General features: G+C 40.8%; 1 protein-coding gene across 4 annotated transcripts in view; it reads left to right on the top strand.

Moving 5' to 3' along the window:
* The window catches only part of LOC117398134 (apoptotic chromatin condensation inducer in the nucleus), a 170,857-nt gene that overhangs the window by 21,096 nt on the left and 132,975 nt on the right, over positions 1-16,786 (top strand). Inside the window, exon 1 of one of the 4 annotated variants that reach the window (XM_059016844.1) lies at positions 15,631-15,635. The exons of the other annotated variants lie outside the window; for them this stretch is intronic. The gene's annotated coding sequence lies outside the window, so the exon portion shown is untranslated. Of the gene's footprint in view, positions 1-15,630; positions 15,636-16,786 lie in introns of those variants that run through there. 4 annotated transcript variants of the gene reach the window in all.

Genomic DNA, 16,786 nt, shown 5'->3' with positions numbered 1-16,786 from the left:
TCCTGTATATATTCGTGATCTTCACCTTCTGCCATCTTGAAAATCCATGAACTCAGCCTAAACAAAATGTCTAACGTTCCCCGTACGGGCCACCAATCTGTAACGTCTCGCTCTTAGCACAAAACTAACCCCAACGGCGGGATTACCTCCCTGTATCAAATATACCCAAATTATTAACAAGGGGAAGGGCGAAGCGACAGTGCATCAAGGACGCGAGATCCCCCAATAAATACACTATAGAAACACGGGATAACCTTAAACATTTATTGGCTAAAATAATTGAAACTGTTCAACAAAACAAGATGGAAAAGAAGTTCCGAGCAAAAAAACAAAACATAAACAAGCCAGCAAAATAACCATTGCGAGAACAAAGTAACAAAATAAAACAAAAAAACAAAACAGTCCCGCAACAAAAATAAAAAAACAACGATCTCACCAAACTCCTGGGTACCCGCTTGCTTGAAGATCCTCTCGGAAGATGATGACCAGTAATCCACAAAAACTATGAACATGCACTTGAAAAACCAACACCGTCAGCAACGTGGTGCATTACAAGCCGGCTCCAGGCTTTAGCGATCGTGGGCAGCAAAGGTGAACAACACCGGCTAAACAGCCTGAAACTGGAACAAAGCACTTGCTGATAAAAAAAACAAATCAACTTCCAACAAGAACGACAGTCGAAGGTAAACAGGATCGCTCTAACATGGCAAACCACCCCGGGAAAAAGAATGCCGCGGACTTTTCAAAAACAAGGAATAGAGTCCCTAAACAGGAACTAAGGAGACGACAGGAACTCAAAAGGCAGGTAAGCAGCTCCCCCCTATGGCGTAACAAAGGTACTATTTATACTTGTCTAAAACAATCTTTCCATTAACAGCGCTGCCGCTTCCAGCGAATAAGAACCTCGAAATGTATTTGGAACCTGGCCAGGCTTCCGTGCTGCCCAATTAAGGCGCAACACATGGTACGTTTATTGTACCATGTAGAACCAAACATTCAATTTAAGTGGCAGTGCCACAAATTTACATAGTAGATCTCGTCCCGCTAGGTTGCAAGGGCAGCATTCTGAGAAAATAAACCGATGCATAAACGTTTTCCCTTCATATTGTACGGGTAAAGGCATCATAATTTTCTCCCTCAATACTACTCCCGAGGCTCCCACTGTTTTTACTGATTCATTTGATATCATTGGGTTATGCATAGTTCTAGCATTTATGACAAACATTGCAGCACCAGTATCAATTAAGAATTCAAATGACTCACCATTCACGAAGAGATCAACGGTGGGGGCTTCTTGTGGTTTAGAAAAAGTTAGCACGTACTGCTTGTTCGCTGTTTTGGTGTCAGCTGTCCCTGCCTCGTTTCATTCTGGTTTCGGTTTGTATAGTGATACTTGCGGTGGGGGAGCGCTCTGCCAGTTACTCCCGTTGGTTTGTTGTTGTTGCTGCTGCTGTCTCTGACACTCTCTAGCAAAATGTCCTTCCTGGCCATAATTATAGCAACTAGTGTCTTTATCCTGGTTGTGGAAGTTTCTGTTGCCACCGCCTCCGCTTCCCCCTCCCCGACCCCTCGTCCCACGTCCGCCCCGTCCGCGTTGGTATCCGCCTCGGGTTGGTCCTTTGCCCTGATAATAAGCCAGCTGAGCTGCTTGCAGTTTAACTCCTTTTTCAGCTTTTGTCTTTTGATTGCTCTCTTGCTTCTGTTGTTGTCTTTCAGCGTGCTTGCAATGTAATGAGGGGAGCCGTCTCCCATCCAATGCATGTCATCCGTACCTGTTTATTGAGGGCAGGTACGAGTCCGTTTATTATGGCTGTTTTTAAAAGACTGTTGTATTCATCGGTGCCTGGTCGGAGTCCGCTGTGTTTGCGAAAGCACGTCTCCAATCTTTGTCTATATTCCTCTAGAGACTCTTTGGAGTGCTGTGTGCTCTATGTATAGCATCCCAATCGGTTTTAGTAGGGTATTGTCATTTCAATCTGTCCAGCAACTGTTCAAACTGCGGTTGATATTCTCCATCCCCTGCCGATTTCCACGTCAGATTTTTGTCAAAAGTATCTTCGATGTCCTCCCAGCGAAGCTTTAATTTGCATCGCATAATGTGCCCTATTTCAGCGGCAGAGGGTTTGTATTGACGCACAAGACGGGTCATCTGCTCGCTGAACTGAACTGCATCCTTAGTTGGGTCGGGCAAGTCTTTAGCAATGTCTTTAATCTCATCTTGTCTCCAGGTGCGCTGAATCAGGACCTCTGGCAGCCAGTACGCTGTCAGGGGGGCCATGATAATGGCGTTGTTCAGATTGCCTTTTGGTCCCGACCGTGTAGTGAGCGTGCTGGAAGATCCTGATGTCTCAGGGGATTCTGGCGATGATAAGAAGCTCAGTCCAGGGGGCGACCAAGGGGACCAAGTCCACCGGGAACCGCCTTGGAAACCTGTCGGGTTGCTTGGGGTGGATATCAGAGGCGGAGGTGCGGGCAGCGGAGACTCTGCTGTGGGCGGAGGCTGTTGATGGACCTGGACGGGCCGGTCGGGCCGAGGAGCAGGAGCAGGGGCTGTGGAAACAGGAACACAATACGGGGGGGGGAGCAGTCCCTTTCCTCATCGTAATCTCTATTTCTCTGTCTTTTTTTTCACTTCCTCAGTACTATCCTTTCTGACTTGCTTTTACCATTATGCTTTTAGCCTGCAATGCTGTTTGTCTTTCTGCTTCTCGTTCTCATTTTCCTATAACCATCCAGTCTTTTTCTCTTTCTTTGTCTTCTCAAACTTTTCTCTACATTCTTGTAACTTCCTTTCACTCAGGGTTGCTTTTAGTGGAAAATCAGCTATTTTATGCCACAGAACAACCTGGTATACAACACCGCGACCCCATTTATCAGCCATCGTTCGTCCCGGTCCAACCAGCGCGTCCGGGAGACAGACCTCCTTTTTACTATTACTTGACCTCATTGTAATCAAACCCACACGCGCACACACACACAATTATCAGATAACACTCATTCACTCACTCATTCATACGGTTATCTGTCGTCCACACTATATCACTGCCTATTTTTATTTGCACCACCTGCACAGAAAAATAACTTTTCTTAATTGACCATCCAACAGTGCACTTAGTATATTGATCAACTACACTAGTAGTATGACTTTTTTTTTTTTTTTTTTTTTTTTTAAACTGTGCATTTAATTTTTTCAATTGTTATTTTTAGTTCAATATTTGGTATTTCATACGATATCTTTTTAACTAATTTCATTTGTAATTACTTATTAGTATTATTCATAGATCAGTCGAATCACTTAATTTACCTGTTTCCGGATCAGGATTTCTATGTCTTAGACAACAAAGTTCCCAGAACTTTTCTGCGCAGCCCGTTCCCAGAACGGGTTTTATCAGGTTCCCAGAACCTGAACCACGTGGTCTCTTTTTTGTCCTCTAGACAATAGAGTTCCCAGAACTCTTTCTGCGCAGCCCGTTCCCAGAACGGGTTTTATCAGGTTCCCAGAACCTGAACCAATTGGTCTATTTTATGTATGAGGAAAACCAGTCTCACCCTTTGTCTTTGTTCGGTACGGCGTATCCGTCCACCGATGCTCCCAGCCGGGTTCAAGGCGGGTCCTTCTCTTCCGAAACTATTTCAGAGTGTGGTTCCCTGAGCCACTCCTAAGCAGCCCCCGTGCACGGTTAACCTCAAAGTCCCCGGGAGCAATCGGAAAACGGAGCTAGCCGTCCCACCTGGGTCGCCAAGAATTGTCGTGGAAATTCTAATAAAGGAAGAGAGACTGCGAGTTCCAAACACACAGGCCTTTATTTCTTAAGTTTGCAAACTGAGAACACTCTCAGCACACAGGGTGCTAGATAATCATCGAGCAGTGTTCCAACATACAGAGTTGGATCAGTTTCTTATATACCTTAAAATTGTCAGCAAGGCAGAGGGTTAGCCAATGATGATTCAGGTATTAGCATATAAGAGAAAACTTATAACTATGCATACTTGGCATAAAACTAAGCAAGCAGATAAAAGGATGGGTAGTTTGGGTATACGTGTAAAAAGACACGTCTGGCTCATCCTTTTATCTCACAGCCGCAGCTGCAGTGTAGGCATCTTGCGGTTCCTTATCTTTAGCAAGGCATGCAAGGTTATGGGAGAACAAAATGCCAGTACATTATGTCGAGTCAGTTCCATTTTCTGTAACATTTCTATAACACTAGGAACTGTAACTGAACTATTCTAATAGCATTAGTGTGTGTGTGTACGCATTACACCCGACTAAACATGAAAAGGTACTTCAGTGTGGACTCAAGTTTGAGCTGGATTAATTAAAACGTTTGAGTGCGGTTCTCAAGGTCGGTTATATAGTGTGGACAGGGCCGAAAAGTAAATATCCTTAATATTGCTGGCAAAACCAAATATGAGGCTTATTGCTGTCACCTACAGGATTGGAGTGTACCTTAATTAATGCTGTTGTATTGCAGAACAGTTTTTTTTTTTTTTTTTAAACAAGCAAGTATTTTACGGTCATTGCTGCAGTGTAATAGATTAGTACGAATATGCAGGTCTGCATGCCTTTCCATTCTGTGCGTCCAGTGAACGCAAGACAAAATATTTTTTCCATCCAAAGGATTTATTTTGCGACCTCTGCAATGTGTTTCTTCCTTTATTATAAACTTCAGTAAAGACATGATGAGTACTATAGTGCAGCCTATGCACCGCACGAGGACAAATAAGTGGGTGCTCAGAATATATAAGCATGCAAGCAGCGATGTGCAAAATTCAGTATGTTCCTAATAGTATTTAAAAAAAAAAAAAAAAAAAAAAGTTTGATTCTCTTAATTCAGATTTGCCACACAAGTAAAGAAAACAAATGCTTCCAGCTATTTTGTTTTGTTATATTAACCCTTAGCGGTCCATTTACTCAGCGCCTGTCAGGCTCGTCCAGCCCAATTTATTTTTACATGCGCTGCTTATTTCACACACGCGGTTTAAAAGTAATTTTATTCACAGTAAAACAGGTTTTAAAAGGTACTGCATATCAACAGGACACTGAGTACAGCATCTCCAGCCCCGCCCCACCCCTTGTTCGCTGTATTTCACATACCTCTTCATAGTCGTGCATGCTGATAAATCATCAAAAAGCTCTGCAAATGTCTGCGATATTCTTTGAGCGCTGGATGCAGAAGCAGCTATCTTGTTTATGTCCGTGTTATGTCTGTGTTGAAGGGACGATGTGTGTTGCTCAGATCCGCCCCTTTTTTTTTTTTTTCTTCGGCTCCTACTGGTCTCACTCGGCCATTGAAAGGTTTTCTCTGCTTTTTCCAGAGAAAAAACGACCAGAGTCCCATGCTTGAGTCTTTTTGATGATGTCAGACAGGGTCTGACATCGGAACGAAAATTGTAATGTCGGACCTGGTCCGACATAGGACCGCAAAGGGTTAATACATTTGATGGCACTTCCTTTTATGAAAGTAAACATTCTCGAATTAACGTAAATGTTTAAATAAGAAATATATATGTATTTTTATAAGAGAACTAGGTAATTTTATTAATATACAAAATATAATAGGTGTATTTTTATACTCCTGTTTGTTCTGGGCACCCACCAGAAATTAAAAAACTCAGCGCATATACTGTCTAGTTTTTTTTTCTTCTAAACTCAGTGACTAAAGGTAGACCGACCCGATAAGACACAGACACGATTTCGTCGTTGGATTTACGGTACTGTGGCGGAGTGTCCCGCCCTTTTGTTTATTATTTATTTATATTATGATTTATGTTTATTATGGCGAAGCGCTGCTTATTTTGTTGTTATTTTTGCATTTTAAAAACCTTGAGCTGATGCGTGGCTGATCAGCTACTGATTATTTAACTAGCTGACAGTCACGTATCCTTAATTAACTCGTGCAGACTGTGGCTGAGGGGTAATAAGATCATTTAACAGCTAGTTAACCCCTCGACCAGAATGTAAAAGCCTCCAGCTGTCTGCGCAAGGAGGAGAGTGTACAGAGGAGAGTATGGGAGAGCGAGCAAGGAGAGCTTAAAATCAACTGTTAAAAACAACTGCTAAGCATGCTGGTTTACACCAGCACGATACTTATTTGTTTATTTGTTTGGCCAACGCGCCTTTTTTTTTGTAGTGTTTCATTTTGTTTAAATCTTTTGTTTTGTTTATTTAATAAATACGCTGAGCGCCGTAGCGCTTAGTTCCACCATTCCATCCATTGCCTTTGTTTACTGTTACTTCTTCCTGGTCCGTGACGTCATCACAGCAACAGCTCGGCCACAGGTACCGATGGATTTTGCTTGTCGGCGGGTTTTCAGAGGTATCGTGTCAGTTTCAGCCGCACACAAAACCGACGTGAAAACTGCTGGTGGTCATGCTGCACAAGTATAAATTTGATAAAATTACAAGAATATAAAATATTTTATTTATTCGGTCGATAATCATAATTATCGTGAATTTACAGACAATAATCGATAGTTGGATAAACTACACTGTAAAAAAAACAAACTTTTTTTTTTTTTTTTTTTTTTTTTAAATTTAGTCGTCGCCAATTATTTTTACCCCGGTTTTCACCCCAATTTAGCATGCCCAATTATTATCTGTATCCCCGGCTCACCGCTCGCAACCCCCCCCGCCGACTCAGGAAACGGAGGCTGAAACACGCGTCCTCCGAAACGTGCTCCTTCCAAGCCTTCATTTTTCGCACTGCAGATCCACAGCAATGCTACCAGACCTATAGTGCCGGAGGACAACACAGATCTGGCGGCTCCGCTGCAGAGCCACAGGCGCCCTATCGGCCACAGGGGTCGCTGATGCGCGGTGAGCCGTGGATTCCCCTGCTGACCTAAGCCCTCCCTACCCGGGCAGCGCTCAGCCAATTGTGCGCCGCCCCCTAGGAACTCTCGGTCACGGTCAGCTGTGACATAGCCTGGATTCGAACCAGCGATCTCCAGGCTATAGGGCACATCCTGCGAGGAGCGCCTTTACTGGATGCGCCACTCGGGAGCCCCTAAAAAAAACAAACTGTTGATTTTACGGTAAAAAACTGGCAGCTGGGTTGCTAGTAATGTACCGTATAAAAAACGGTATCACAGTACATCATATTACAGGAAGAATTTCTTGGTGACTGTCAATTGTACAGTAAAAAAATTTTACCTGGAGAGTGAGTTACCATATAAATAACAGTAATAAGACATTTGTCTACTGTGGTTTTACACATTACATTTTGAAAAAAAATGTCAGGGTTGTCACAGTAATCGTTTCTGTGAAAATATAAATTTGGTGACACAATTACCAATGGTCAAAATACACATTTCACTTGGTAAAATTACAATTAAAAAAGACAAAACTAGCAAATAACCATTCATTATTATTGCAAAAATGTACAAATTGACAATTTAAAACATCCCACATTTTTTGTAAAATACTTTCAAAACTTTCTTTGCCTTATTTAAAAGCTAAGAATAAAACTCCTTTAAATCTGTGGTTTTCAAACTGGGGTACACGTACCCCTGGGGGTACTTGAGCGCTCCTCAGGGGGTACGCGAGAAAATTATTTTAATGGCGGACAACTGATTTTTTTTTTTTTTTTTTTTTACCACATTGTAGTACTTTGCAACTTAGCAAACGAATTAACAATGTTGAATCTCCTTTCAAATAAAACCACAGCCGTACTGGTGTAGCCTATGTTCCCTTTCTGTTAGGTGAGGTTAACTATAAACACCCAACCGGCTGCTGACAGCGAGTGAGCTTTGAGCGCACATGGCTAAATTGCATATTTAAATAGCAGGGCGGTGGTTCTGCAGCCTGTAGGCTAAAAAAAAAAAATCCATTGTATGATGTTGCTTCTTTTAAAAATGTGTAGTATTTACTAGGTACGTTTACTTTCTGGAGTTGAAATGTTCAGTGTTTGTCGTTTAATCAGTATTATTGAGTTGAGCTGTGCTGCCCTACTTAGACAGTGCAATCACTGCGCTGGAGCTAGAGCGTACACGACTGTGTTATCTTGCAACAGTTTATGTGTTTTTTTCACTGTGACTAATTCGTTGAATAACTCCTTTGTGGAGTGATTGCATTAGGCATGCACGCCCTAATAGGCTAATAAAAGCACGGTATTATTAAAAATAAAATAAAATATATAAATAAATAAATAATAAATAACTAAATAAATCCCTAACTCCTGGGACTGGGAAGTGTCTGGAATTGGATTCCCTACTCCAGACCTATTGCGTGTGTTCATATCATACAGCGAGTGCCCATCAACAAGCTGTCTAGCAGCTGATTAACATGAACAGACGACTGCACTAAACACTAACATGTAAGCATTTTGCTAAAAGTCATTTTTGACTGCATGATATAAATGTCACCTTTCTACTTTCATCAAATTTAGCTTTTGGAAAAATTCACTTCAGAACAATGTGCTTATTCTGGCTGGATTCGATACTGCACAAGACACACATAGCATTTTAAATGTCCAGCTCAAGTGTTAAACGATAACATTCGAGTTAAATAAATAAAAAAACACATACATTCAATGTGTTATACAGTTCCGCATGCTATTTTTTTAAAATGTCTGTATTTGTAAATTTTAAATTGTTTTTATGCCCGTCTGTTTTCTCTTTACACTTCTGCATTTCTTGGAAGAAATACGCGACTTTTGTTGAGAATTGCTTTCTGATTTTGTTTTAAATTGGAACCCCAGGTTTTGTTTTTCAAAAGCATAACCTGTTTCTGGACTCTGGCAGTTTCCATGCAGCAAATCAAGGCTTATTTATTTTCTTTTAATGACCTGCTTACATTTTTTTGTAACTTGAAGTCCTATTGGTTCATTTTAAAATACAGACTAACATACCCTTGTGTACGGGCTGCATTGTTTACTAATCAGGCTGTAGTTTTACTGAAATCTGTGATAAAAAGCAGGCACATCCATCACGTTGGTAGGTAAGCATTTTAAAAAATATATATTTTCAGTTAACATCAATAAGTACTTAAGCCTAGTTATTAGAAAATACCATTTGTTTTTCTGTTTTCATAGGTATATTATGACCCTATCTCAGATGGGGGTACGCGGTAGACTAGATATTTTGGAAAGGGGTACAGGGCCTAAAATGTTTGAAAACCACTGCTTTAAATTATTCTTCTGCAATAGGTAGAACATTTGTTGAAATAAAGAACATGCCCCTTTATCTAATCTCCATTTGTGACCCCTGGTCCTTTTTTCTTTTTTCAGGTCAAAAAAGTCCCCTGGGTTGACACTGTCTATACCTTTTAGGATTTTGAAATTTTGAATCAGATCGCTGCGTAGTCTTCTTTGTTCAAGACTGAACAGATTCAATTATTTTAGCCTGTCTGCATACGACATGCCTTTTAAACCCGGGATAATTCTTGTTGCTCTTCTTTGCACTCTTTCTAGAGCAGCAATATCCTTTTTGTAACGAGGTGACCAGAACTGAACACAATATTGTAGGTGAGGTCTTACTAATGCATTGTAGAGTTTTAACATTACTTCCCTTGATTTAAATTCAACACTTCTCACAATATATCCAAGCATCTTGTTAGCCTTTTTTATAGCTTCCCCACATTGTCTAGATGAAGACATTTGTGAGTCAACATAAACTCCTAGGTCTTTTTCATAGTTACCTTCTTCAATTTCACTATCTCCCATATGATATTTATAATGCACATTTTTATTGCCTGCATGCAATACTTTATACTTTTCTCTATTAAATGTAATTTGCCATGTGTCTGCCCAATTCTGAATGCTGTCGAGATCATTTTGAATGACCTTTGCTGCTTCAACAGTGTTTGCCACTCCTCCTATTTTTGTGTCGTCTGCAAGTTTAACGAGTTTGCTTACTATACCAGAATCTAAGTCATTAATGTAGATTAGGAATAGCAGAGGACCTAAAACTGATCCCTGTGGTACACCACTGGTTACGTCACTCCATTTTGAGGTTTCTCCTCTAATCAGTACTTTCTGTTTTCTACATGTTAACCACTCCCTAATCCATGTGCATGCATTTCCTTGAATCCCTACTGTGTTCAGTTTGAGAATTAATCTTTTATGCGGGACTTTGTCAAAAGCTTTCTGGAAATCTAAATAAACCATGTTGTATGCTTTGCAGTTATCCATTTTCAATGTTGCATCCTCAAAAAAGTCAAGTAGGTTAGTTAGACACGATCTCCCTTTCCTAAAACCATGCTGGCTGTCTCCCAGGATATTGTTAGCATATAGGTAATTTTCCATTTTGGATCTTATTATAGTTTCCATAAGTTTACATATAATAGAAGTCAGGCTTATTGGTCTGTAGTTACCTGGTTCGGTTTTGTCTCCCTTTTTGTGGATCGGTATTACGTTTGCTATTTTCCAGTCTGTCGGTACAACCCCTGTGTCAAGAGACTGTTGCATGATCTTGGTTAAAGCGGTTTGTAAATAACTTCTTTCATTTCTTTGAGTACTATTGGGAGGATCTCATCTGGCCCAGGAGATTTGTTTATTTTAAGAGCTCCTAGTCCCTTTAACACTTCTGCCTCTGTTATGCCAAAGGTATTTAAAACTGGATAGGAACAGGTTGACATGTTGTCCATGTCCTCCTTTGTAAAAACCTGTGAAAAGTAATCATTTAATATATTTGCAATTTTTTTTTCTTCATCTATGATTTTGCCATTTGTGTCTCTTAGACATTTAACCTCCTCTTTGAATGTTCTCTTGCTGTTATAATATTGGAAGAATATTTTGGAATTGGTTTTAGCCCCTGTGATAGAGAGAGAAAGGATCGATGCTGTAAATCTCCCTCCCGATTAGAAAGGGCGCTGTGCAAGGGGGAAGGTAAGCTGCCTCCTAGATCTGCCTCGGTGGTAGGTGGAAACCGGAAGGTGACCATATTAGGAGGGGCGCGTAGCTGCAAGTACTCAGGACGATTCCATTGCAGTCAGCTGTGGGGCAGCCCTCTATTGGAGAAACCAGGCGACGCGTTGATTGCAGGGAGGAGTTTTCTGGGTACAAAGGGGAAGCAGCTACGTCAGTATCTCCCCTTGCGCTGAGACAATAATTGACCGGCCGGAGCTGGTGTATGTTTGTTTGTTTTGTTACGTGTTTGTGTGTTTTCGTAGAGGAGCAGGAGGACGGGAGGCTGTCGCTACCAAGCCAGCACTAACCCCATGGCACGCCCCTCATCGCACAGCACAACACAGCACAGCGCACGCACCACAGTCCCCTTTGGAGAGAGCACAGTTTTGTGCACAGAGGATTGTGGTTAAGGAGTATCTTTTTGTTTGTTATTTTTGTTTTGTTTTGCCCTGATTACCATTGCGGGTATCAGGGGGTATTATTTTCCTGTCTGGATTATTTTTGTGGATATTTCTGTTCTTGTGTGGATTATTAAATTACTTATTTTGGGAGAATACGTTTGGACATTTGCAGTCTTTTGCACCACATCATTCATCCTGTCACAGCCCCCTTAGCAATATTGATTTCTATCTCTCTCTTGGCCTTTCTAACTTCCTTTTGACTTGTGTTTGCAGTTCCAAGTACTCTTTCTGTGTACTTTGTTTTTGGTCCCTTTTAAATGCTCTGTAAAGTGCCTTTTTTCGCTGAATATTTTTTTAATTGATCTATTAAACCATTTTGGCCATTTTGTTTTAGATTTAGATTGGTCTACTTTTGGGATGTAATTGTTTTGTGCCTCTAGTACTACATTTTTAAAAAACAGCCATCCTTTTTCTGTGGATGTTTTCTCTATTTTACTACAATCTACTTCTGTTAGTCTCCGTTTCATACCTTCAGAGTTTGCTTTTCTAAAATTGTAAACCTTAGCTTTAGTCATTACTTTTGGGGTTTTAAAAAATACTTCAAATGAGACCATGTTGTGGTCTGAGTTTGCCAATGGCTCTCTGACCTCTGTTTTAGTTATTCTGTCTTCATTATTTGAAAAGACTAAATCAAGGCATGCCTCCCCTCTAGTCGGTGCCTTGACAAATTGCGTTAGGAAGCAGTCATTTGTCATTTCCACCATTTCAATTTTGTCCGTCGTGCCCCCCATCGGGTTTTCCCATTTTATATGGGGGAAGTTGAAATCCCCCATTAGTATGGCTTCTCCTTTTCTACACGCATTTCGAATGTCATTGTATAACAGATTATTTTGCTCAGCGTCTGAATTTGGCGGTCTATAGCATGCTCCTATTATTATGCCCTTTGAATTTGTGTCCATTATTCTGACCCATATTGATTCTGCATTGTTTTCTTTGTCCAGATTTAACACCTGGGCATCAAGACTATTTCTTATGTATAGCGCTACCCCTCCGCCTCTTCTGTCCTGCCTGTCTTTCCTATATAGTGTGTACCCACTAATATTATATTTGTCTCCATCACTCTCAGACAACCAAGTTTCTGTAACAGCTATCATGTTAGTGCAGTAGCTTCAAGTTCTAACATTTTGTTTCTGAGATTTCTAGCATTAAGATAAATACATTTAATAGTTGTCTTACCTGAGTTGTTGACCTTGTTTTGATGTGGTCTCCCTTCTGTTTTTTTGTTTTCTCCCCCCTTCCTTTCTAATTTAAATGCTTCTGGACCTCCTCAAGGATCCTTTCTACGAGTAGATTGGTTCCCTTTCTGTTTAAGTGCAGTCCGTCCCACCTGTATTATTATTATTATTATTTATTTCTTAGCAGACGCCCTTATCCAGGGCGACTTACAATGGTTACAAGATATCACATTATTTTTACATACAATTACCCATTTATACAGTTGGGTTTTTACTGGAGCAATCTAGGTAAAGTACCTTGCTCAAGGGTACAGCAGCAGTGTCCCCACCGGGGATTGAACCCACAACCCTCCGGTCAAGAGTCCAGAGCCCTAACCACTACTCCACACTGCTGCTATAGGTAGTCCTTGTTGTAGAACGTGGTCCAATGTTCAAGAAAGGTGAAGCCTTCCTGTGTGCACCACGATTTCAGCCATGCATTTTGATTTTGTATTTCCAGCTGTCCATATGGTCCTTTGCAGGGCGCCGGCAGTATCCCAGAAAATACCACAGTTTTGGTCTTGTCTTTTAATTTCCTTCCTAGCTCTCTGAATTTGTTTTGCAGGGATCTTGGTCTGTCTCTTCCAATGTTGTTTGTACCGATGTGGACGACTACTACCGGGTCGTCTCCTTTTCGTTCTAGGAGCCTGTCCACATTCTCAGCGATGTGCTTGACAGAGGCTCCTGGAAGGCAGCACACTGTTGTAGTAAGGGGGTCCAAACTGCGAACTGAGCTTGCTGTGTTTCTCAATATGGAGTCCCCAACAATTATGACTTCCCTTCTTTTTGCTGCCTGGTCAGCACTGTTTATAGGGTCCTGGATGTTATTCCTTTCATTCTCTTGATGTTGGTTTTGGTCATCTAAATGTTGAAGTGGCTCAAATTTGTTGGATGTCTGGATTTCTGGTGGTTGTGTTTGACAAAGTTTCTTTTTTTCCCTCCTTCTGCCTATCTGAACCCAGCTGTTTCGACTCTCTTCCATCTCCGTGGTGGCTTTCAGTCTGCTAGGGGTGCAGACTTCCATGAATTGTGGGTGTGTCAGCTCCTCAAGCTCCTGTTGCTGTCTCATTTCCTCCAGCTCCTTTTCTAGCAGGCTTAATCGCTGAAGCAAGTCCTGGATCGTGCGGCACTTTACACAAACTTGGTTGAGCTCTTTGGGTTTTCTCGGATTTCCCACATCATGCAGTTGTCACAGATTACTGGCTTGAAGACCATTTTTTTGGAAGTTTAGTTTAGCTTTTGCAGCTGTCAACCTGCTTTCAAACTGCTTCTAACTGCGTTGTATTTGTCCACTCGTACTTCTCCCAAATAGAAAACAGACTTTTTAAATTTTATATGAAAAACTAAAAAACATCTTTGTTCTGTGTTTTTTTGTTTAAACAACTGTAAACTGTATTATTTACTATGTATAAAAAGAGCACCTTACCCCCATTCAATCACACAGTGCACTTCGTGTTCATATTTGTGCTGCAATAGTGTTAGAGGGCTGTTGAACTAATTATTTTGGTAGCAAGTCAAATAACCTGTGTTTACCAGTTTCTTATAACAGTGGTTCTTACTCCTGGTCCTGGTGTACCCTTGTCAACAGATTTTTGTTCCAGCTAAGCTTTTAATTACAGTGGCTCTCAAAAGTATTCACCCCCCTTGGACTTTTCCACATTTTATTGTGTTACAACATGGAATCAAAATGGATTTAATTAGGAGTTTTTGCCACTGATCAACACAAAAAAGTACATAATGTCAAAGTGAAAAATAAAATCTACTAGCTCTGGTCCAACCAATTGTCTTTAGAAGTCACATATTTAGTTGAATGGAGTCCACCTGTGTGCAATTAAGGTGTTTCACATGATTTCAGGTTAAATACACCTGTCTCTGGGAGGTCCCACAGTTGGTTAGTACATTTCCTAACAAAAACCACATCATGAAGACGAAGGAACATTCAAAGCAAATCTGGAAAAAGATTCTTCAAAAGCACCAATCGGGTAGGATATAAGAACATTTCCAAGGCATTGAATATCCCCCGGAGCACAGTATAGTCCATTATTAAGAAATGGAGAGAATATGGCACAACTGTGAATCTCTCTAGAACAGGCCGTCCTCAAAAGTCCTCAAAAGTCCTCAAAAGTATCCGGGCGAGAAGGGCACTAGTCAGGGAGGCCACCAAGAGGCCTATGGCAACTCTAAAGGAGTTACAGTGTTCCATGGCTGAGCTGGGAGACACTGTGCATACGGCAACAATAGCCCGGGTGCTTCACAAAACTGGCCTTTATGGGAGAGTGGCAAAAAGAAAGCCATTGTTGAAAAAAACTCACATCAGATCTCGGCTAGAATTTGCCAGAAATAGACCAAAATAGAGCTTTTTGGCCTCAACGCTAAGCGCTATGTTTGGCGCAAGGAATTGAGAACTGGGCAATTCCAGTTCTCAATTCCTGCATTATAGACCAGTGGTTCCCAACCCTGGTCTTGAGGACTACTGTCTGTTGGATTTCGTTTCAGCCGATATATTGATTACTTAATTGAACTAATTATAGTCTTATTTAGACCTATCCAGTTGTTTTCAACTCTAAAATAGGTAGAGGAAGTTCAGATAAATGGTCAATAAAGTGCCTGCTACTCTGGAACATAGTGGTCCCTCAGGGCCAGGGTTAGGGAACCAGTGATTCTCAACTCTACCGTGAAGCATGGTGGTGGCAGCATCATGCATGGGGATGCTTCTCTGCGTCAGGGCCTGGAAAGCTTGTGAAGATAGAGGGCAAAATGGATACAGCAAAGTAATCCTGGAGGAAAACCTGCTGAAGTCTGCAAGAGACCTGGGACTTGGGAGAAGATTAATCTTCTAGCAGGACAATGACCCCAAACATACAGCCAAAGCCACACTGGAGTGACTTAAAAAACAAAAAGGTCAATGTCCTGGAGTGGCCCAGTCAAAGCCCGAACCTCAATCCAATTGAGAATATGTGGAAAGAGTTGAAAATTGCTGTTCACCAAAGGTCCCCATCCAACTTGACGGAGCTTGAGCAATTTAGCAAAGAAGAATGGGCAAAAATTGTAGTGTCCAGATGTGCAAAACTGGTAGACTTATCCAAATAGACTCATAATATTGACTCAAGGGGGTGAATACTTATGCAATCAATTATTTTCTGTTTTGTATTTGTAATTAATTTAGAACAATTTGTAGCTTTTATTTTTCACTTTGACATTATGGACTTTTTTTGTGTTGATCAGTGGCAAAAACTAACTAAATCCATTTTGATTCCATGTTGTAACACAATAAAATGTGGAAAAAAGTCCAAGGGGGGTGCATACTTTTGAGAGCCACTGTACTTAATTTAACCCTTCATTAATCTAACTTACACCTTTTCAGTGGTTTTCAGCTCTTAAACAGGTGGGGATAGTTCAGATAGGAGTTCAATTAAGTAAATGTTAAACTAGCTGGACTGAAAACCAGCTGACAGAGGTATGCCAGGATCAGAGTTGAGAATCACTGGTTCCCTAACCCTGGCCCTGAGGGACCACTATGTTCCAGAGTAGCAGGCACTTTATTGACCATTTATCTGAACTTTCTCTACCTATTTTAGAGTTGAAAACAACTGGATAGGTCTAAATAAGACTATAATTAGTTCAATTAAGTAATCAATATATCGGCTGAAACGAAATCCAACAGACAGTAGTCCTCAAGACCAGGGTTGGGAACCACTGGTCTATAATGAAGGAATTGAGAACTGGAATTGCCCACCCTTGGATTATTTTAAGCACACAAAGATAAAAACTTCTAACACATCTTATAGTAAAAACCTCTGCAAGAGCAAAAACGACTGGTAACACTGGGGTTCACGGAGAACTGCTTCGTGGGCTGTTTCCATTCTTCTTGGTGCCTTTCTCTGGATTGTGAAGATGCACCATCCAGTAAAATAGAATTAAGTCACAATTAACATCCCAAGCATGATGTTTAACAGCATTTGCCTCCACAAATTACAATCCATTATCTTAGTAGTGAGTTGATTTTTAAGACTTTGTTTAAAATATAAAATTAGGTTACTATATTTTAACCTGAATACTTAATAAAAAAAAAACAGAATTAAAAACCTAATATAACTTATGTACTCCTGTTTGATTAATTATTGCTTTAACTTACAGTATAATAAGAATCTGGACTGGGAGAGAAAGGCATATATTACAAATACTGGTAATAAATGCAACCCTAATGTTTCTTCAACATAGTGAATCCACCCGATACGCATGCCAGCGTCAGTGACACACTGTC

Source organism: Acipenser ruthenus, chromosome 54 (genome assembly GCF_902713425.1).
Source record: "Acipenser ruthenus chromosome 54, fAciRut3.2 maternal haplotype, whole genome shotgun sequence".
NCBI lineage: Eukaryota > Metazoa > Chordata > Actinopteri > Acipenseriformes > Acipenseridae > Acipenser > Acipenser ruthenus.
Note: the sequence above shows the minus strand (reverse complement) of the source record. Positions and strands in the feature narration are given on the sequence as shown.